This window comes from Macrotis lagotis, chromosome 7 (genome assembly GCF_037893015.1).
Source record: "Macrotis lagotis isolate mMagLag1 chromosome 7, bilby.v1.9.chrom.fasta, whole genome shotgun sequence".
Classification (NCBI taxonomy): Eukaryota; Metazoa; Chordata; class Mammalia; order Peramelemorphia; family Peramelidae; genus Macrotis; species Macrotis lagotis.
Genome location: NC_133664.1, coordinates 18,892,963 through 18,916,490, shown reverse-complemented (window position 1 = coordinate 18,916,490; position 23,528 = coordinate 18,892,963). Strand labels below are relative to the sequence as shown.

Below are 23,528 nucleotides of genomic sequence, written 5' to 3'. Positions count from 1 at the left end.
AGCAGTGTGTAATTTAAAATGTCAGAAAATGGTAATAAAAGGGTGGAGAGTGGGTTTTTCCCTGCCCAGTAATTATGCTGCAACATTAAGGTTATAAGATATACAATAAAAAATGACAGCTATTGACTATTTTTTTGGTCATTTTCTAAATTTCACATACTTGGCAATGACAAGGCTGTGCACGCATGTCCACACACACACACACACACACACACACACACACACACACACACACACGCCCCATGCAATCCATCTATGGCTGCGCCAGTGTGGACATCACCCATTTCGAGTCGCTTCCAGCCTCAGTCACAAAAGGAAGTCTTCCCATTTGCGTTCATCTGTTTCAGATTAAGGGGGACTGGGAGCCTCTACCCACCAGAGTAAAAGGAAGTTCCCTGTTCTCTTGTAAATCTAATCTAAAATGATTATACACATAAGACAAGTCATTATGCCTAAAAAAGGAATTGTTTATAAATGTTTAATAAAGATGTCCATGAAGGAAGCACTAGCCAGGCTCCTCAGAGACCAGAGAATAGAAAGAAGAACACCATTCACCAGGGAGGGGAGGGCACGAAAATGTTTTCCAGTGGAACCACAGGCATTTGAAGATTTTTTTTAGCCATGCATCAAGGCAGTATTGGTAAACGAGGGCCAACCCTGAACTTGGTGGCAAGTTAACAAGCCCTGAGTTTGTGGGGAGTTTGTTCCAGGAGAAGAACCCTGGATCCCACCTCTGACTCTTAGCATCTTTGTGCCTGGGCAAATCCCTCCACTTCCCTGAGCCTTTGTTCCCTTATCTGCAAAGTCAGGGGTCAGGCCAGATGACCCAGGTGATCCTCTCGGCTCTAAATATGACATTCTAGACTTACTTTAAATAATCAGGGGACTTGACAAATCAAACGCGGTATGATGGGAAGCCAAAAAACACAGATTTTAGAATCAAAGTTCTCTGCTCCTGACTTGTATGACTTCTGCTCTTTTTGGGGTTGGGCTCGTTCCTTGTAGAGGAGTGCTCTGGCTGACTTCCAAAATCCCTCCCAGCAGATCCTGTGAATCTCAGGGAACCTCAAACATCTCCTTAGGAAGGACTAAGACATAACAAAGTCATTACAGAACGTCCTTTACTATTCTGTTTTCCGTACATTTTCTGTACAATTAATGTCTAGCATCTCGATGTCACATTTCTTTTGGCTAATAGGCTGCAAAGGCCTCCGGTGCTAGAGTTCTCTACTTCCTATACCCTCTGCCAGCAGATCTAAAGGAAGGGTTGACTTCTTTGTGCAGAGATCTGTGCAGACAACATGAAATGCTAGTCTACAGAAAGATAATTTAAATTTGGCCAATTCTAGCTGAATTTCTGGTAATAGAATAGATATTATCCTGTGGTATTTATATGGCATTCGATGCTCCAATTGCTTTACAACCACCAATTACTTACTGCTCTAAATATCCCCAGGAGGTGCCAGTGTATTATTATCCCCATTTTATTGGCAGAGGAACCAAAGTTAAATGGCTACTCCTAGGTCACAGACCACAAAGAAGGTAGAGCAGAGACCTAAAAGAGTCCTTCAGCCAACCCCAGCTTCACATTGAATCTGGTCTGTACCTCTGAAGATTGAGAAACTCCAAAGAACCAAAAAAATATAGAAATTAGAAGTACTTATCCCTAGGATCAGTTTAAGTAAAGGCATGATTCCATATTGAGTTTCAGCACTTGTGCATAGTAGAAAGCTCCAAGGACCTTGGAGAGAAAGGCACATCATTTTGGGGGAGATTAATAAAGAATATCCCCTCTGTGTGAATTCCCCAGGGAATTAAAACTTATTCCTTTGAAGTATTGAACTTTAAAAAATCTCTTTTTAATTACAATCTTTTTTTAGGTTTTTTTTTTTTTGCAAGGCAGATAGGGTTAAGTGGCTTGCCCAAGGCCACACAGCTAGGTAATTATTAAGTGTCTGAGACCGGATTTGAACCCAGGTACTCCTGACTCCAAGGCCGGTGCTTTATCCACTACACTAGCCTTTATCCACTACCTAGCCGCCCTAATTACAATCTTTCTGAAATGAATTTCTCTTCCACTGCAAAGGCGGGAGACTATGGATGATGAATAGTGTATATACAATTATATGTAGCCAATATATCGATTGGCTTTCTGAACTACTTTTCTTTCCTTTTAAAAAAAAAGTTTCTTAGGAGCGGCTAGGTGGTGTAGTGGATAAAGCCCCGGCCTTGGAGTCAGGAGTACCTGGGTTCAAATCCGGTCTCAGACGCTTAATAATTACCTAGCTGTGTGGCCTTGGGCAAGCCACTTAACCCCACCCCGTTTGCCTTGCAAAAACCTAAAAAAAAAAGTTTCTTACAAGGGAAAGTTCACTGACTAGTAAGTGACGTAAAAACAAAAGACATCAATAAAAAAAATTTTTTTTTGACCTTTTAACCAATGACTTTTAGACCCACTGGCAGTGTGTCTGCTGAAATCTATGGACTCCTTCTTAGAGTACTGTTTTTTTTTATGCATAAAATTACAAAGGAAACAAATCATATAACATAAAATTATCAAAATACTTTTTAAAATAAACTCACTGGCCTCAGGTTAAAATTCTGTTTTAAACTGAGTATCATGATCCTAATTTAAGCTTTTCTTGTTGATTAAAAATAATCATTAAAACACTTCAATGTTTTGGATTCTGTCTGATGCCATAACGAACTTGCCCCTATATTAAATGTCCCCACTTTTGTGGCCGGGCCTTCTCTTCCAGGTAGCTCCTTCTGTTTTCTCTTTTTGATATTAGGCAACAGGTACCATTTCTTGTCTGGCAGGGGCTCTGCCCCTAGAAATCCCTTCTTGCCCTCTCAAATTGAGGCTTCTTATATGCTGTATAACTAGGAAACCAGATAACTATGTTTATTTTACTTTGAGTGTCTTCTCTGACATCAAGAGGTTGGGTTTTTGTGATCAATCTTTCAATGTATTACTCAGAAACTCTCTTTTTATTTGCTTCTCTGCTTGAGATGGTTTGCTATGTGGGGGAAATTGCTGCTTGCTATGGATAAGTGGGCTGAGACCATAATCAGAGAGCTAACTCCCTAAGTGACCTCACTCCTCAATATGACTTCAGTTATCACCAAATGATTCTCAATTGTGTATTCTCAAGCCTGATGTCTCATCTAACTTCCTGATCACCCTGCCAATTCCTCTAATGGAACTGATTGGATACCCCTGAGATGTGTCATCCACCAAATTATCTCCAGATCACCTTGCCTTCTTGATTTTCCCATTTATTTCTGCTCTATGACTCTTCTTTCTGATGCTAAGGCTAGAAATCTTGTTTTCATCAACTCTTTCCTTGTCTTTATTCAACTATCCCCTTATTTCAGATCTGTCACTAAGTCCTGTCCTTTCTTCCTGCCTTAGACTTTCTCCTTCATTTCACAGGGTCATTGAAATGAGAGGTACAAGTGACCTTAGCGAGCATTGGGTTTCATTTTACTTCGGTGGAAACTGAGTCCCAGAGAAGCCCTTCACTTGCCTAAGTATGAGTGATAAGTGGTCAAACAGGAATTGGAATCTGGGTCTTCTAGTAACAAATCTGGTCTTTACTCCAGAGCACAATATACTTGCCACCACCCTACACCAACTCATCCACTGGTTCGTGGATTCCTGTAATGATGTAGCAGTGGTCTCTCACTCCAGACTTCTCCTCTCTCCATTCTACTGCTGGGTTAGTCTTCCTGAATGCTGCTCCCTTAGTCTTCATGAGTAGGGATTGTTTCATTCTTGGAAGTCTTGGAAGCACTTTGCCAACTTTGGAGCATCATATAAATGACCATTATTCTTATGGTTATTATATTCCGAAGTCAAGCCAACAAACATTTATTATCTATTACTTCTATGTGTCCTGCACTATGTTATGCACTAGAGATATCACCCCAAATAGGAAACATTTCTCGAATTTGCATGTCATCCTTCTACAGGGGCCAGGATAATCTTCAATTTTAATATATGTGCATTTGCATGGCATGATATCACCTCCCTGATATCATGATCTGCTTCAAGAATCAAGGACATACAACACCAAGAAGAAGGTACAAAGAAAAGCAAAAGTATCCCTGCCCTCAAGGAGTTCCCAGTCTAATAGAGGAGACAACGTGCAAACAATTTTGTATAAACAAGAGACATATGGGATAAATTGGAGCTACTCTTGGGGAGAGGCACTAGCTCTAAGGGAGACGGAGAAAGGCTCCTTGTGGAAGGTGGGGGTTTAGTGTAGATGAAGACAAGAAACCCGAAGGAGGAGGTAAATTGACAGGAAATTACAGACATTTGGGAAAACCAATAGAAATTCTCAGAGTTGGGAGATGGAATGTTTATATGTGGAGGAAAAAGAAGCCAGTATCACTGGATCACAGAATAAGTGAGTGGCCGGAACCTACCTAATACATGGTAGGTACTTCATGAGTTTCTGGTGACTGATGGATTGATTTCCTGATATTCCTCAGCTTCGCAAGAGCTTCCAAAGGCTCCCTGCTGCGCCTCAACTTCCCTTCCATTCCTTCTCTCCCAACTTCACATAAAATCAGTCATTAATTCACTTCAACAAACATTTATTAGGCACTTGCTATGTGAATAGTACTGGGTTAGGACTGAGTGAGCTTCAAAGTACAGATAAGGAAGTCCCTGATCTCATGGTGTTTACATTCTAGTAGAGGCGATGACATATAAGTCGATAAATGTAACACATAATAATATATATTGCTTTATACGCATCAAACTTTTAAGCGAGAGCAAAAGGGAAAGGGAGTCAGGGGTGTATTTTAACCCTGGGACCCATTATAGAGTAAATAAAATCTAAGGGATAGGCAAAGCCCCCTAGGCTGGTAATTAGAGAAAGCTTAGAAATAGGTTGAGAATAAGGGTCAACCATTGTTGTCTTCTCATCCCATCCCTTAGCCTCAGTGGTGGAACTCTGCAGCACCATCTGAATGTCTTATTTTGTTGTTCATCCTTCATTCTCAGAGAAGACCATGACATCGGAAGGTGATGCCCTGACTTGCAAGTGACTTGGATTGAAGTAGGGAAGGTGTGCAAAGACACTGGCCTCATTTTCTCCTCTGGAGCCATCTGTCTGACAGACCAAGCCATGTCAATTGACATACTGAAGATGGTAGGATATTAAGTGTATTCCAAAGTAAAATTATATCATCCAAGCCAATTCCAAAGGATGCCATGTTTGAAAATGCTATCCTCCTTCTGAAAGAAATCCGATGGACACTGAATGCAGATTGAAGCAACATTTTTTCTTTTTCTTTTTTTTTCCCTTTTTTTTGCAAGGCAAATGGGTTAAGTGGCTTGCCCAAGGCCACACAGCTAGGTAATTATTAAGTGTCTGAGGTCGGATTTGAACTCAGGTCCTCCTGACTCCAGGGCCGGTGCTCTATCCACCTAGGGTGCCACCTAGCCACCCCTGAAGCAACATTTATTTTTTGCCTTCCTTGTTTCTTCCTTTTTTTTGCAATGTATCTAATATGAAAAATTTTGCAAGACTTCTTATGTATAATTGATATTATATTGTCAATGGTCAAAGGGGAAAGAGAGTTTGGAACTAAAATGTGTTTTTTTTAAAAATAATGTTAAAATAAATTTGAAATGATAAGAAAAGCAAAGTATCTGCTTTTGACCATTTGTTTGTAAAGTATACTTACAAAGAGAAAATAAATTATAATAATGTTATTTTAAAAATTATTTTAAAATCCTTCATTCCATTGTCACACTTCTTCCTTCTTAGCAAAGAGACAGGAGTCTAAGAGCCCCAGAAGCTCAGGGCATCCCCTACAAGAGCCTTTTAAAAGCACTTTTAGGATGAGAGCACCTTCCTTCTAGATAGCTCGAGGCTTTTTCACATCAATTATTTTCCTTTATCCTCATAAAGTTCCTCCTCGGTTTTATTATCCCTATTTTATAGCTGTAAAAACTGAGGCATGGAGCAGCTAGGTGACTTATCAGTTGCCAAGTCCTGCCCATTCTATCTTTACAGCATCTCTTCTAGAAGTCCCCTTCTCTCTACCACTTTGGCCCAGGTCCTCACTGCCTCTGGGAGGCTGCCTCCAGTTTTTGTCTCCTTTAATATCATCAGCACACTTGCCCCATTCACTGTTCTAAAGCCCAGATGTGACCATGTCATTCCCTTGTTCACCAAGTTTCCATATTGTCTCTAGTATAAAATGTAATTTGAATATTTGGCTTTAAAAAAACCTTTCAGCCAGGTTCTGACCTCTCTCTCCAGACTGGTTTTATAGTAATACTACCACCCCTCCCTCCCCTTTCCACCCTCCCCCCATAATGGAGATTGGACTACTTCATTTTTTTTCTAATTGGGAGATTCCATTTCCAATCTCCATGCCTTTGCAGCAGTTGGCTCCACATGCCCTCCCTCCTAACCACTTCTTGAAACTTCTAGCTTCTTTCCAGTGTAACCTCTACAAAGGGTTTTTTTGACCCCCCCCAGTTATTACCATCACCTTCAAAGTTATTTTGCACTGATTTTGTGCATATTTTTTAGTAATTCATCTATAAACATACTTAACAAGTTCACCCTCATTCCCCCACCCACCCCAATAGAATATAAGCTTCCTGAAGGAGGAGACTGGTTCATTCTGGGCTGTCCCATGACATTCCTAGCACATCGTAGGCATTTAATAAATACTTGATGGATTGAATGATTTGATTGGGCAAAGATAACTCAAGATAGTAGACTGGAGTCCATCTCCTGATGGGTTCAATGCAGTGCTTTATCCACAGAGGTACTAGAGTGGTTTGTCATTTTCTTCTCCAGTTCATTTTACAGATAAGGAAAAGGAGGCAAATAGGGTTAAATGGGTTGCTCAGGAACCTACAACTTCTAAGTGTTTGCATCCAGATGAACATGAGTCTTTCTGACTCCAGGCTCAGGACTTCATTCACTTTGATATCTAGCCACCATTATCGACAGAAAAAAAAGGATATTTCACTTTCAAATTAATATTCTAATGTGCAGTGAGTCTTCTCTGTCCTTTAGCTACAGCAACTTCCTCTTCTGGATGCTCTTCAATTTATGCATGGACTTCCAGATAGTTAACCCCCACCAGCAACCACGATCCTTTGAGTGGACCTGGATGCTGGTACAATCTTGCTTGGAATCAGTTGGTTTGTTTTTAAATTTCTTTTATTGAGAACTTAATAACCACTAACAAATACAACCTTTCAAGCTAATGGAAAGAGGTATATGGGGAAAAATGGGAACTTCCGTTTCAAGCTATATTCTTTACAAAAGAATTATTCGCTAAATTTAAGAGTAGTTAAAAAAGAGCATCTCTATTTGAATTCTCCTAGACTTTTTTAAAATTTGGTATACTTTTAATAATGTTTCGTTGCTGCCTTTCTTTCCATAACTCATTATCTACTAACCCACTTTTGCCCAAGCAAACTGTAGTAGAAGTTCCTTCTTATTACCAATTTACTACAAACATGTTGACCAAGTTTGTGAAAGTCTGACCATTTCTCTCTACCAAGAGGCAAGGGCCATCTTCCACATGAGTCATTGTTGGCTATTGATTTGCTCTGAGCTGAGGATATTTAGAGTTCTTTCCCCTTTGATGATGATTGTGGTCACTAATTGTCTACCAGCTTTGCTCATCTCACTCAGTTCAGACAAATCCCAATTTCTCTGAATCAGCTCTATTTGTCATTTCTTTATGGTACAATAAAATTCTATTTTATTCATATCCCACATTTTGTGTTCTTCTTCAACTCATGGGCATCCCTTTTATTCCCACTTCTTAGCTACAAGAGAAACCATAACTTTTATGGCTGCCATGTCATACTGCTGTGTCACACTCCCCCATTAGATTGAAAGCTCTTTGAGGGATTTTCTTTTGCCTTTTTTTGAATACTTAGAGCTTAGCACATAGTGGCCCTTAATGAATGTTTAATGATTGATGGACTCTGAGGCCCTGTTGAATCATATTGAACCTGTAGTATGACAAAAACTCCAAATCTTTTATTCAGATTGCTTTCTAGTCATATTTTCCCTGTTTAACACTTGCAAAGTTGATGTTTGGAACCCAATGTAATGGCTTACATTTGGGCCTAGAAAGCATCATCCTTTTCCATTTAATCCACTCCTATAGGCTGGTAAAATCTTTGACACTGCTAACCAGAATGTGAATTATTGTTACTTTCGCCTACAAATTTCATAACTTTGCCATCTATGCCTTTACCCAATCACTGATGGAAATATTATGCAGAAGAAGGCCAAACACAGATCCCCGGGGCTCTCCATTAGAGACCCTCCTTGGAAGCTGACCTCGAATCATCAATGAATAATCTTTGAGTTTCTCCATTCACCCAGTACTAAATCCAGCCAAATTTCTATCATCTAGCTCCCATATCTCCATCTTCTCCATATGAATATCAAGAAAAGCTTTATTAAATGCCTTCATAAAATCTAGGTAAATCTATCAATAATATACCACTGACCTGCTATCTTAGTAACTCTGTCAAAAAAAAGGAAACGAAGCTGCTTTAGCATGGCCTAAAATTGATAGAAACAGCAGATACTTTGTGACCTCTATTTTTTTTTCATAGATGTTCACGAAACATCCCTTTGATAAATGATTCTTAAATGTTGCCTGGAATTGAATCGAGTTCACGATCCTGTGGCTGGCCAACTACATTCTATTCCCTTTTATGGACACCAAGAGGACAAAGTTCGCGTTTCTCTAATAATGTGGTGGTTCCTGTTTCCTCTCCCCAATCCTTCAAAGGTCAGTGACCTTAGCTCTGTATGCACAACTGCCAAGTTATTTTATCTGAGCCTAGGGATCTGAACTTATCAAAGGCTTCTCTGGGGGTACCAGAGTACTCAGAGCACCAGACCTGGAGTCAGGAAGACTCCTCTTCCAGAGTTCAAATCCAAGCGCAGAGACTGTGTGACCCTGGGCAAGTCACTTAACCCATTTATCTCAGTTTTCTCATCTTTAACCTAAAATGGAGAAGGAAATGACATGCCACTGCAATATCTTTCCCAAGAAAACTCCAAATGGGGTCACAGGGAATCAGACATGACTGAACAACAAGCTTCTCTTACAAATCGACTCTCCATGAATTATATTTGTGTTGAACTTTCTAGGCTACAAATCATTTTTCCTTGCAGAAAGAACCTTGCTTCTTGAGCATGTTTATTTAGCAGAGTATAACAAAGTCAGAAAAAGTTTCTTTTTTTTTATGAAGTAGAAATAACTAATTTTTTTTTAAAAAAATCACATTAGGTTCAGCTTCCTGAAAGAGATATCTAAAAGATCTAATTTGAACTTCCTCTCCTCTCTTCATCTTTACCTACAAGAGAAACACAATGAAGTCGGGGGCTGAACAATCAAGCAGCAGGAACTTTATTCCATGTGCTAGGTTTGATGGCAAGTCCTGGGGGAAGAGTCCAAAGAATGGCCTGATCTTTACTGGGAAAGAAGGATTCCTGTAGGTAAACAGAGGTACATCAGTATGAAGCCTACAAATCTGTGCAGTGTAGTTCAACCCAAGGAAGTCTGGGGTAGGGGAAGGGAGGACAGGAACAGTTACAGGGATGGGAGGGGAGAAGGGGAAGGGCAAAGAAGATGATTAATCCCACCCCAGGCTCTTCCAGAAGAAAGATTTAAATGTGTGTGGTTAGTGACACCCAAGTCTAGAGTTGGTGAAAGCAATATTTCCCATAAATAGCTTCAGAAAGTCCCAAGTGTGGGAAAACATGTCAATTAAAAAGATTCCTGTAGAAACATCATCTGCACACCTCCACCCTAGCCAGACACTCTTGCATTGTATCAACATGGTGCCTCTTTGCCAAGTTTGTCAAAGGGAATGCCTACATTGGACAGAATTTATTAATCTCTGGTCACATCTAAAGAATCACTCTTTGTGTCTCTGTTATGTCTGACATGGGTCATCTCCTATGCTCCTCAAGGGTGAACTTTATTTTTGCCACTAGTAAGTAAATGAGGTGACAGAGGTCCTTCAGCAATTGGGCAAATTCTGTGCATTTTCTCTATGACTTTCTGCTCCTCTGGTGGGCTTTGTCTGTCTCTATCTCTGTCCATCTCTATCTCTGTCTCTGTCTGTCTGTCTGTCTGTCTGTCTGTCTGTCTGTCTCTCTTATACACACACACACACACACACACACACACACACACACACAGACACACACAGTTCCTCTCTTCAGAACCCTGGGACTTAACTATCTTTGGCACCTAACTTAATTCAAGTCAAGATCTGCTAATATAATGATGTATGATGCTAGTTCCCTGTGGTAAGAATTCCACTGACGCATTTCAAACAGAGACGTAGCAGAACCTCTGAGAAGGTGATGAGAGCTGGTCAAATGACTTTTCTATTTGGAGATTCCAAGTGTATCTCTGGTTTAATACTCTAAATCATATAGGCTCATTCAAAGGCATCATCCTCCTGACCTTCAACCCCCATCTTTAGCCCTAGTCCATCCTCAAGTGCGCAGAGGTGAGCAGGGGTTTCTTGTTTCAACACCCAACTGCCTGCCTGTCATTTCCTGGTAGAATTTCCTTCTTTGTGGCCATATCAGAGTTTCACTCTAAAGCATTCTCAGAGCACTGGAGTCTGGGAAGAAATTAAGGTGATTTCTTGGGATTCCTTCAGTCATGGAAACCAAAATCTAAATAGGATGGGAATTTTATAACTTCTACATCAAAAAGTAGAGATTTTACTATGTGTAAAAAGCCTACATCTTTATAATTAGACTGAAACTAGCTATTTCACATGTAAGTGATAAGGATCATATTTCTAAAACTAAAAGGAACCTCAGAGACCATAATGTTATAGATGAGGAAAGTGAAGCTCAAGTTTTAGTGACTTACCCAAGGTTACCACAGCTAATAAATGCCAGAAAAGGGATTTGAACCTGCATCTTTGATGTTGGGGGCATTACTCTTTCCACTAGAACATCCTGCCTTCCTTATCCCTTAGAGATACTTACCATTTATTTTGAAGTATAAATTCAATATGGACGAACAATTTTTTACATGTATAACCCTCCCCAGAGGCAGCAGAACTTTGCCAGCTTTCTGAATTTCATAACATGGTTAATCAAAATCCTGAGTTGACCTGCACCCCAAAGCAATCAGAAGCATATTTTGGTGGAACACCACAGCTGGCAAAAACCAACAGTAGCTTCTCCTAAATGCCAAGGAAGCTGAGAGCTTCAGTATAATGAAAGCCTAATGAAATGAGAATCCAAGAATGTATTGCTCACCTACTGTGGTCACACGCCGTGTACATTTAATGAAGCAAACCTGAGCTTCTAACTTTGGAAAATAATGTCCCCTGCCTTTGTATGCACTTGTGAATTATTTTGTGAACTCTCCTGTCAAGAATTCTAATTGAATCCTCATTTCTACCACTTCTATCTGACTCACTATCAGCTGTTTTTTTTCTAAACCTGGTGATGAGACAGTCACATTTTCTTCTTATCTCCTTCTGACAAACAACTCCATAATTACAAGACAGCTGAGGGGAGAAGAGGGGTAGTGAGAGGCAGAGTCCACCTGGGGAAATGACCTCATGACCTTGACCTACATTAGTCTAGGGTTCTAATCAGCTGAGCTGCCCGACTAATTACCAGAGAGTCAACCCAATGATTCACAAAGTCTGCTCCATGTGAACCTCTGAAACACATTAACCCACAGGCTGGCTTTATTACAGCAGTGGCAGACTGAGGATCTATGGGCCAGGTTTGTCCCAGAATATGCAGAGAATGGGGACATTCAGAGAGGTTGAAAGAAAAGATGCTTTCACAGCTGTTGCTAAGTAACTAATTAGAACACATCTTGGATTATTTCCCCATTATGACTGAAGTCTTTTACTGAGTGCCTGTCGTGTCATCAGCACAATGCCAGGCTCTTTGGGGGGACGGTCACAAAGGAGGTATAAGGAATTAAGCACTAGGCCGAGGAAGAATAAGAGACGTATCAACTCTCATTACCTAGGAAACCAGAAGGATGATATTTTCAAACAGAGCAGTTAGAAGATTATCTTGGAGGCTGGGCAGAGGATGACTTAGAAAAAGTAGAAACTGGAGGCAGGGAGAGCAGTTAGGAGGCTGGGCAGGAGGGTTGGGAGCACAATGGTGGCTGCAGGTGCAGTGGGGGAAGGGATCAGCATGCATCCAAGAGATGCTGTGAGGATGAAGTGCTGGGAATTGGCATGTGACTGGTGAAGGGGACGAGGATGGGGAAAGATTCCAGGATGTTGCCATCAAGAGAAATGGGGGGAAGATACAAAACAACAAAGTCAAGGGGAGGCAGGATACAATCACCAATCAAGGATGACTTTATCTTTATCGTCCAATTAATGATGACAACTCCTTCATGCAGGAAGTCCTCCCTGATGTCCACAAATAAAAGCCTCCACTCTGCTCAGAATCATGTAAATTATCCAACTGTCCCCTGGAGGAAGGCTGGGATTATTTGCCAGGGCTATAGAAACAACAGTACACCAATAGTGAGCTACCTGAGCTTAACGCAGACTGTATGCTGCAGGTTTCAAGACTAATCCAATACTGAGAAACCACCATCTAACACTGGACTCAAGGATTTTGGTTCTAAGTGCCAATGTCTACATCAGAATTACACTATTGTAACCATACGATTTCAGAGAAATGGGGGGGGGGAGTTGAAACTGAAATAGATTATTTCTCTACAAACAGCTGAACAGACTCTTTCCAGCTTTAAGTCATTCAGCACACACACTCTAAAAGAATTTACATTCACATTTTCTACAACTATACGGTCAGACAAATATTAATGGTGGAAAACCAAGCATTGGCCACAGGTCCTGCCTAGACACTCATTGACATAGAACAGGAACACGTTTATATAAATAAATCAATTAAACATAACAAAAACATCCCTATAGCTTAAAAAAGACAATAAATTTCAATAGTAATAAAAACAAAAAAGAGAAATGGGGTACACTTGTTCAAGTATTAGAGACTTCCAGATACCATCCAAATGACTTAGCCAGACAGGCATACAAGTCCCTCCACATGCTTCCAACTGACCTCTCCAACATAAGTTTTACTTTTCTCTTACATGGACTCATATTCCAATCAAAGTGGACTCTGTTCAATGTTCTCTTGTCTCTCTAGAAGCAGTATGGTGTAGTGGGAAAGATAAAATCTGTGAAGAAAGGGAAGCTGGGTTTGAATTCTTACTCTGGAACTGGGGGCAAGTCACACCAACTCAATGGGTCTCAGTTTCTTCAAGTGGCAAAAGAGGGGAAGTAGATGGTCTCTAAGGCCCCTTTTAGCTCTGTGATCTATCTGTGTCCTAAGCTGCCTCCAAGCATTTGCTGGCTTCATGTTCTCCATGTGTGGGGTGTAGCTCCAACTACTGAACTCCAACTCCTCCTTCAAAGCCCTCCTCAGGGGTTACCCTCTCTGATTTCACAGGCAGAAGCGATCCGTCTCTTTCCTCTTTGACACTCTCATGGCCCAATATACGTGAGCAGCATATAACTTGCCGGAACAAGAGGTCCTTTGGTGTGATGGAAAGAGCCCCAGCTTTGGGGTCAGAGGACCTGGGTTCAAATTTCACCTCTGTCACTCACTACCTGCATGAGCTTGGGCAAATCATTTTGCCTTGTGTGATTCATTTCCTTCATCTATAAAATGAGGAGGATGGGCCTTGGAGTCCTTTCTGGTGTTCGAGTTAAGATAGTATGATCTTTCTCATCACCTAAGCAATGTCTCAAATCACTGCTCCCTAGTAATAGAATAGCTTTCAAAGCCAAGGAGAAATGGGGTTGGGGATTCTTTATTACTAGTTGGGATTCTCTATTACTCTTGGTACAGGATAACTGAAAGTAGATAATACTTCTTTCTAAAACATCTGTGTCACCAGCCAGATGGTACAACAGAAATTCAATATCTGGCACAAGAAGTCTTGATTTCCAATCAAGTTACAGATACTTCATACTGTGTGACAATGAGAAAGTCCCCTAAGCTGTCTTCCTCAGTTTACTCCTCTGTAAAACTGGGCTTAATGATAGCACTTACTTCTCAAGGATGTGGTGATGATCACATGAAATAATATTTGTGAAGTACCTTGTAAATCTCAAAGCCAAATAGATGCACATAAGCTAGCTCTCATCATCATCATCATTATTAACTAATTGCTTATTGTAGTGAATTACTAACATTTGAGCACACTTCCATTGGCTTCTGGGATCAATCCCAGGTGGATTGTTTCTCATGGTTCCTTAACTGGCATTTAAGGCCTTTTAGAAACAGATTCTCAGGGTGGCTAGGTAGTACAGTAGTGGGTTGAGCACTGGTCCTGGAGTCAGGAGGACCTGAGTTTAAATCTGACCTCAGACACTTCATAATTACCTAGCTGTGTGGCTGGCCTTGGGCAAGCCACTTAACCCCGTTTGCCTTGCAAAAACCCAAAGAAACACAGATTCTCCTCTCCCATCCATCAATCAGTCCCATCAGTCTGTTTCACACACTGAAGTTATATATATATATATATATATATATATATATATATATATATATATATATATATATATATATATGTTTAGCCATCAAAATATTTTTGAAAACAAGGTCATAGACCCTAGGTACAGAACCTTTAGATTAAATGGTCCCTGAGGTCTCCTTTCACCTCTGAGATTCTGTGATTCTTGTGAATATGGCAAATAAGGCACAATGCTGGTATTGGAATCAAAGAACAGAATAAAAAAGTCCCTGCCCTCTAGGCACTTACTAGCTACAATACCCTATCCCAGCCAAAATAGATGCCGGGTTTCTCCTTTAACTTTCTCAACACATGTCTAGTAGAGTATATATTCTGGTTCCTAATCCATTTCTCTAAATGAATGTAGTCAGCAGCTTCTCTAAAGCTGCTTTTTCATTCAAGTATCAACTAAGCAGCTTGTGCAAGACTTCCCTAACCTTCCTTTGTTCTGGTTGAGTCATTTTCAGTTGTGTCCAACTCTTTGGGACCCCATTCGGGGTTTTCTTGGCAAAAATATTGGAGTGGTTTGTCAGTTCCTTCTTCAGCTCATTTTATAGATAAGCAAACCGAGGCAAGCAGGGTTAAGGGAATTGCCTAGGGTATTGCAGCTAGTAAGTGCCTAGAGGACAGGGACTTTTTTATTCTATTCTTTGATTCCAATACCAGCATTGTGCCTTATTTGCCATATTCACAAGAATCACAGAAACTCAGAGGTGAAAGGAGACCTCAGGGACCATTTAATCTAAAGGTTCTGTACCTAGGGTCTATGACCTTGTTTTCAAAAATATTTTGATAACTATATCTCAATATACTTAGTTTCCTTTGTAATCTTATATATTTTATTTTATGCATTCAAGAACATTATCTGGAGAAGGGGCCCAGAGGTTGCACCAGACACTGCCAGTGGGGTCCATGACCCTGATAAAATCCAACCCTTACCTGAAAGGATAGAAAGCAAGTTACTCAGTCTTACTTTCTGTATCTGGAGGATGGGGAGAATAAAATCACATATCTCCCAGGGTTATGGTGAAGCTCAAATGAGACCACAGCCAAGCACTGCAAAATATAAAGCCTTCTATAAATAAATGCCAGCTATAAGAGATTCCCTCTCTAGAACTGTCCAACAAATAAGTGGTCACTTGGAATTTGCTTAAGGACTCTGGGTAAAGGGGAACCTGGAAGCTCTTCAGTTCATTCAGCCCACTTCCAGACAGTTGTGATTGTCAGAAGGTTGTCCCTTATCTCAAACCTAGGCTCTTTACAACCTCTACCTGATGTTTTTGGTTCTGCCTCTGAGGTCAAACAGGACAAAGTAATCCCTCCAAGAGGGAGATGTCTCCAAATGCTTTACCTTGAATTAGTCACCCTATCCCAGACAGGGTGACATAGTGAATGGAGAATTACCCTAGGTGCCCCAAAAGACCTGAGTTCAAGTCACCTCTGATCCTGACCAGATTGTGACCTTGGAAAGTTAACTCTTTAGTGACCTAAACAACTCTCCAACAAGGTACAAAGGAAGTTTGACTACCTGGGAGTCCCCTATACCAATGGCATCATTATTCTAGTTCCTATCTCTGTCATAATAATAAGGAAACACAGGTGGCTGCCCCATTCAACAGCACATCATCCATAGGTGGGACCACTGGTTACAGTAAGTAGGGAGACATGGAATACTGTAGATAAATTCACTCATCTTGGCAGCACACTTTCTAGGGATGTACACATAGATGCTAACAACATGAATTGCCAGAGCTAGCTCAGTGGTTGAGAGGCTCCAAAGGAAAGTCTCAGAGAGAAGAGATGTTAGACCCAACTGAAGGTCTACAGAGCCATTGTGCAGAACTCATGGTGGTATGGCTGCAAAATGCCAGGAAACTGAATTGCTTCCATTTGAATTATCTTGAGAAGAGTCTAAAGATCACCTGGCAAGAGAAGGCACCATACCCTCAAGCTGAATTCCCAAGCACTCAAACACACTGCAGAGAATGTAGTTCCAAAGGGCTGACCATGTAACTCAGAAGTCAAACATTTCTTTGCTTAAAGGTCTATTTACTGAGAACTCACTCAAGGCAGGTACTCACATGTATATCAGAAGAAATGATACAAGGACACTTTTAAGGTCTCCCTATAGAACTTGGAATTGATTGTGAAACATAAGAGATGCTGGCACAGAACTGGCCCAGCATGGCATGCCCACCACAAAGAAGGCACTGTGCTCTAGGAGCGAAGCAGTATTGCAGTAGCTCAGAAGAGACATGAAATGTGTAAATTTAGCAACATCTCTGCCCCAAATGTTCATATAAACTATTTGTGCCCTATCTGTGGTAGAGCCTTCCCTACCCAGCCATAGCTGGAGTCAATCTACCTAGACCCCAAACTAATGATGTTATTTTGGTCCTTTTTGAACACAGAGGACAACAGCCATCTATATCAAAAATATGAGAACATTTACAAGCAACTTTGAGACTTTAAGGATTACAAAAATATAGATTGCTTTTTCAACTTAGTTTGGAAAAGTCAACCTAATTAACCGTATTATTGGCTTAAATACTGTAGCTACAGAACTGTCCAAAGCAAGTTACAATGACTTGGGAATGCCAAGGGGCTGTCTTTCTTCTCAGGACTCTGCCCTTTTTAAAGAGTATTTTGAGCTATCTACAAACCTTTCTACAACAATGCAAACCTGCTTTATCAGTGGGTCTATTAATTGCTTGGAGAGGCTCCAAATGATTATATTATTTACCAAATAGAACATAGAACAAGAAACACAGATGAGATCTCAAGGTCTTTAGAAATTTCCAACTCTCTTTGCTAAACTTGGTCTTATGGCAAATATCCCATTTCTTTGTTCAATTTGGTAAAGTTAACAATTGCTTGTAATGAGAACTGATTAGATTTCTTCAAGTCTACACTGGAGCTCCAAGAGTGGGGCCAGAGGATCATAGAATGTTCCTAAAACTAGAATAATTCTTCCAAGAATGAAAATGCCTTGATTTTCTTCAATTTCAAGGAAAAAGTAGCCTGTCTCTTCAATTATCAGAATCTTTCCTCGTCCTCCCACCCCATTAAATTACAGTAAAGTACTGTATCATTGATGGGTTCCATATAACAAAGTCTTTTGCTATTCTTTTCTGCTACAATGAAACTCATTACAATGGTCCTGTGGTCTCATTACTGGTAAATCACTCAAAATATCTACATTTAGAGAAAATTGTAGTCTTGGCTAGCTAAAATCTGAACAGCAAGGAAACTCAAAATAACCACATTTGTAAAGACATTACTATACACTAAAACTTTACAAGAATCTTACATAGCTTCTGGCTCACCAAAAGATATTAAATCATGGTTCAACATATTATTTTTGGGCTAAGAGAATTTCTTCTAATCTCTAGAAACCCAATGATGAATAAGAAAATGTTGATAAAATGAATTTAAGCAGTACATTCTGAGGTTTGTCCCCAAACTACATGTATCCCCCCCAAAAATTGTCTTATATGGAGATATTGTGGAAAGGCAACATGGTATAATAGAAAGAAAGCTGGCCCTGAGTCTAGATCTTGCATATGACATATACTGGGTTATACAACCTTGAGGGTTCAATGAGTTGCATGAGACCCACCCACAACACTCTTGAGTGTGCTCCTAACAGAGTAAATGGAGTTCCTATCTAATTTCAACGTGTTGATATAGTAATAATATTAATTTATATACATATATGTCTATATAAATACATTCATATATATTCATATATAGGTGTATATATATTTATGCAGTTTTCTAAGTTTCTGTATGGCCTGCAATTCTGTAAGAACTAAGTTGCAGTGGTAGAGATTTTCATCATTAGGGAGCATGAGTGAAATTGCAGGTTCAATCCCTACTCCCATTTATCATGTATGCATTTACCTAATAGGGAGCTAGGTGGTGCAGTGGATAGAGTCCTGGTTCTGAAGGCATGAGTTCAAGTCTAGTCTTAGTCATTTATTAGGTGTGTGACCCTAGATATGTCACTTTACCCTGTTTCCCTTAGTTTTCTCATCTGTAAAATATACTGGAGAAGTAAATGATAAACCATTTCAGTATCTTTGTCAAAATAAGCTTCGAACAGCATCAGGAAGAGTAGGATACAACTGAAATGATTCAACATTTTTACTTGATTTTCTAGGACCTAGCATAGAATGGGCTTAATAATGGTTTGCTGATTGATTAATTAAACAAATTAAAAAAATTTAAAATTAAAAAAATTTTTTTGTAAGGTAGTGGGGTTAAGTGACTTGCTCAAGGTCACACAGCTAGGTAATTATTAAGTGTGTGAGGCCAGATTTGAACTTAGGTCCTCCTGACTCCAGGACTGGTACTCCAATCCACTGCACCACCTAGCCATCCCTGATTAAACAAATTAAATAGATAGAAATGCTCAACTTGCTATCTTTTCAATAAACAGAAACAGAAATGAATAATAGCTTGAATGGAATAATAAAAATAGTCTTATGTCATTTAATAACTAAATAGAATTTAGGGAGTTCATGAGGGGCAGTGGGTAATAGTGAGAATTCAGGACTTACAGTCAGAAGAAATCTGTGACTAATTCGTGCCTCTTGAACTTAGTAAATGTGGGAAAGTCACTTAACCTAACCAAATCTCAGTTTTCTCATTTATTAAAATGGGAATCATAATACCTAAAGCATTAACCTCATGGGTTCCCCCCATGATCAAATAAGATAATGTCTGTAAAATGCTTCACAAACTTCATAGCTTAAACCTTAGCTAAGAGGTGGTGTCATCCAGAGGGTAGAGAAGGGCCATACAGTCAGGAAGGATAGGCTCTCTGCCTCTACTTCTCTCCAAAACACATCACCTCTGTGTCCCAAGACTAAGTCTTTAAGTGCCATAGTGGGAGTTAGCCCTATGATTGATAGAAGGAGTTTCCACACTAGGTGTTCCCTAAATAAAAAATATCACATTTGGACCCATACATGCCCACTAAGAAAAAAATAAAGAAGTTAACAAATTTTAGCTCTTAGTAGCATTTTGCTGCAACTACTACTGTCTTCTTTTGGCATGACCTTGCCCATTCCCATATACTAATCTCCAGTTTCATTATTCTCATATTTAGGATAGTTGGTAAAGGCAGCCCCATCCCAAGCTAGTCTGACATGGTAGGGTCAAATAAGTCCTGGCTCTTCCCAGGTGATTTTGAATATTCATTCGCTCTGAATTCACTACCATACTGGCTGTGACCTGGGCTCAGGGGTCCAGATGATGCTTAGATTCCATGTGAAATAAGAAGTATAATAAATCCTCAGTCTTGCCAGGCAGACATGTACTCACTGGACCAGAGTAGAATGGAAGAGCATCAGTATTGATTATTATGCTCAGTATTATTCTTAGGATCCCTGAATGTTGGAAATACAATGAACTTGATTCTCCTCTCCAGGGCTTATGGGTATTATTCCCTAGAATAGAATACTGACTCTAGAGACCAGCATCGGCTCAGAATAAGGGCTTGTATTTCTGTGGGATATGAGAAGCAATTTTCTCAACAACAGCCTGTGACATAATATATTATTTTCTACATTTTGTGGAAGGAGAAACTCAACCTCTAAAAGCTTAATATCTTTAAGATCTTGGGCAAATCACCCAGCCTCAGTTTCCTCAGCTACAAAAATGAGGGACTTAGACTAATGGACACAGTTGTCACAGCAGAGCTGGGCCTGGACTCAGAAAGACCTGACTTCAAATTCAGCCTCAAACACTTAATATCTATGTGATTCTGAATAAAAATCACCTATCAGAATCAAGCTTTGATGGCTGTATAAAAATGGGATGCTTCACCATTCTAGCATTGAGACAATGTGGGTAAATGCTAACTTTATCAAAAACAATCAAAAAAACATTCAACGAACCAAGTTCTGAAGCTTCCACTGACAACCTCTTCCAATACCCCACATGGTGCGGCCCTGACTCTGAGCTCACGCTCCAGTCCTGGTGGGTCCTGTCAGATCGAGAAGGCTTCCAAGAACATCCTAAAGGTTTCCAATATCAACCTAGAGGCTTCCAATATCAACCAGCCCAGCTGGGCAGGAAGATTCTCTAATAGAAGACTGGCCAAGCAGATTTGATTGGTTTTTGGCCACTTGAAACCTTTTTGTGCAGTGGGTTGGGGAAAGGAGGAGGGATTGGAAAGAGGCTACAGTCTGTATTGATGGAGAGGCTTCAGAAAGCCTTTCCTGATGTCTCCAAGGCAAGCTCCCTCCCCCAAACTACTTTGTATATGTCTGCATTTATTCTTTGTCTTTAGGCCTTCCATTTAGAATTCTTGTCATTTCCCTCAGAATATAAACTCCTTGTGAATAGGGATTGCCCTATTTCTTGATTTTTGTCCTTACTATACCTACTCCAAAAGCATCATGGAACTTTTAGATTTTCTAGGCACAAACATTTTCCTAATGTGATGGTGACTGGTAGAGTATGAGAGAGGGGTATAGTAAAAATAGAGAGGGTCAAAGGAGTCTCCAGTGGGTCTTGAGTGGTCCTAGGAATGTTCAATGGCTTTTGGGGAGGCCGGGCTCTGTTGTCCCTCCCACTTTTATTCATCAAACAGTCCTGATTCATTCTGGGGAAGCCATCTCTCCCAGTGGGATATTGTTTTGATATCTAACCCTTTCTGACAGCATGACCTATCATCCCCAGTGGGAGTTGATATCTGGGAAGTCTGTGTCCACTAGTTGCCCATCATGGGAATCAATTTCAATGTCCATTTGGCCCCGGTATTCTTCATCGGGCAAGAAGACTCATTCTAGCTGTGCTCTTAAAGGCCTGGAGGAGAAGGGTGGGTGTGAGAGAGGAGAAGGGGGTGACATGAGAGAACTCAGAGATTTCTTGGCCTCCTTGTGTTCAAAGAAAATGTGTCAATAGTCCATTTATATCTAAGTAATCAGAATTTGAAGTGGGAGTGAAGAAATACAAATTTCTATTCAGGTCTACAAGCATTACATCTAATATCACATTGCTCTCTGCTTAGATCATTGGGGATGCAACAATGCACAAAAAGCTGGGCCTGGAGTCAGGAAGACTTGAACTCAAATTCTCCTAGTCATTTGATCCTGGGTGAATCACTTCTGTCTGCCTCAAGGTAAAATGGGGATAAAATCTCCCAGTGTTGTTCAAAGGAGATAATATGGAATGTCCTTTGAAAATCTTAAATCCCTATGTAAATGCCTGTGTTTAGCTATTAATATAGAATGACTTCTCCCCTAGTAGGCAGCTAAGGTCAAATTCATATTATATCTAGATATAATAGAAAGAAGAAACCTTGTAGATCATTTAGTCTACATCCCTCATTTTATAGGCGAGGAGACCAAGGCTCCCTAAGAGGTTAAGTGACTTGTCCAAGGTCAAACTGAATGTCTCTGTACTGTGCTCCCACCCACCCATCACCTGAATCCACTTCAAATACGAGAAGCCCTAGTTAGTGCTCAAATATTTCAAGCTTCATTTTAATAAACAAGGCACAATCAAAATGAACTCTTTAATTAGGAGAGCAATCAGTCTCATGCAACAAGGCTGCTCCCTTTAATCCCTATGAAGAAAACAGTGACACTTGGTGACAAGATGTTTGGTCCTGTTATTTCCCTAAACAGACTGATCTAAGAATAGAAAAGACAATGTTATCTTCTCTGGTTTGAGAAATCATTCAGAAATACAAGGATATACAGAAGATGAGGGGAAGGAAAGGTAAAAGAGGGAGCCTGAAAGGGGTGGGGGGAATAACAGGAGGAAGAAGAGGATGATAGGGAAGGGGAAAGAGAATAGAACAAAAATTCATAGGGAAGAGAGGAGTACAAAGGAAAATAAAGAAGGTGGAAGGCTATGGGCACAAAGGACATTTTTCAAAGTATTGAAAATAATCAGTGGCCTAGAATTCAAGTACCTCATGAATACCCAGCATTTGGACAGCGACAGGGCCCACAGGTAATAAACCACAAGCTGGTTAGATGAACAGCTATCCTTGGGAACAGAAACCCAATGTTTGTGGGGATGTATTGACCTAAAAAATTCAGACAATTCAGGAGGAAAAAGATCACAGGCTTATAATTGGAATTAGAGGTGGCATTGGATAGACTCCAAGGATTTTTAATTTAGGTTTTATGACTTTGTGGGTAGTGTTGGTTTTAAAATTATAACAATTTCAGTATAATTTGTTTTCTTTGTAATATGACTTTATTTCCTACATTTGAAAGCATTAAACTAGGCTTTATCAGTTTGCTGAGGGGATCCATGACATAAAAAGATAAGGAACCCATGATCTAACTTTTTATTTTAGAAATGAGGAAACTGGAGCCCAGAAAAGTCAAATTTTATGTAAATGACAGATGAGAATCTCTAAAACTGGTAGCCTTCCAATAAGTCAATTACCTCTCAAGGTAATGCTTTTGAGAAATTTGGAGAGGAAGCAGTTGGTGACCCCTCCCAAAGATCTAACATTTCAGCTTGATGCTTGGAGGTATCACACTCCAGAGGAAAAAAAATACTAATCTGGAGCTAAAGGATCTAGTTCAGATCTTGGCTCTGCCATTTGCAACTTTGGAACCTTTGTGACCTTGGCCAAGTCATGTTAATAAAAACTGCAGGAACTAGAACTGAAGGAGAGAGTAAGCAGGACTGAAGGATCTGATTTTGTGATCTGATTTTACCTTGTTGTTAGGCATGGCCCTGTTAGAGATTTCCATCATCTACCCTAGTTCAAGGCAAGGATTGTCTTTGGTTCTTTTTATTTCTAGAATGTGTCATGAAGTCCGAGACATGGTAGGCATTTAATAAGTATTTATTGACAGACTGACTGAAATAAGCATATGGCAGAATTGAACAGAAATGTCTCAAAGGATCATAGACTGAAAGCTAGAAGGAGCCTTAGAATTGCTCATAATCAGATCTCTTGTTCAAGCTCAAAAAGA

At 40.0% G+C, this 23,528-nt stretch overlaps 1 protein-coding gene and 1 pseudogene across 2 annotated transcripts in view; both read right to left on the bottom strand.

Annotated features, from left to right (window-relative positions):
- CHN2 (chimerin 2) overlaps positions 1–23,528 on the bottom strand; it is a 281,452-nt gene that overhangs the window by 152,493 nt on the left and 105,431 nt on the right. The window lies entirely within an intron of this gene.
- Positions 3,931–4,017, bottom strand: LOC141494596 (U6 spliceosomal RNA; annotated as a pseudogene).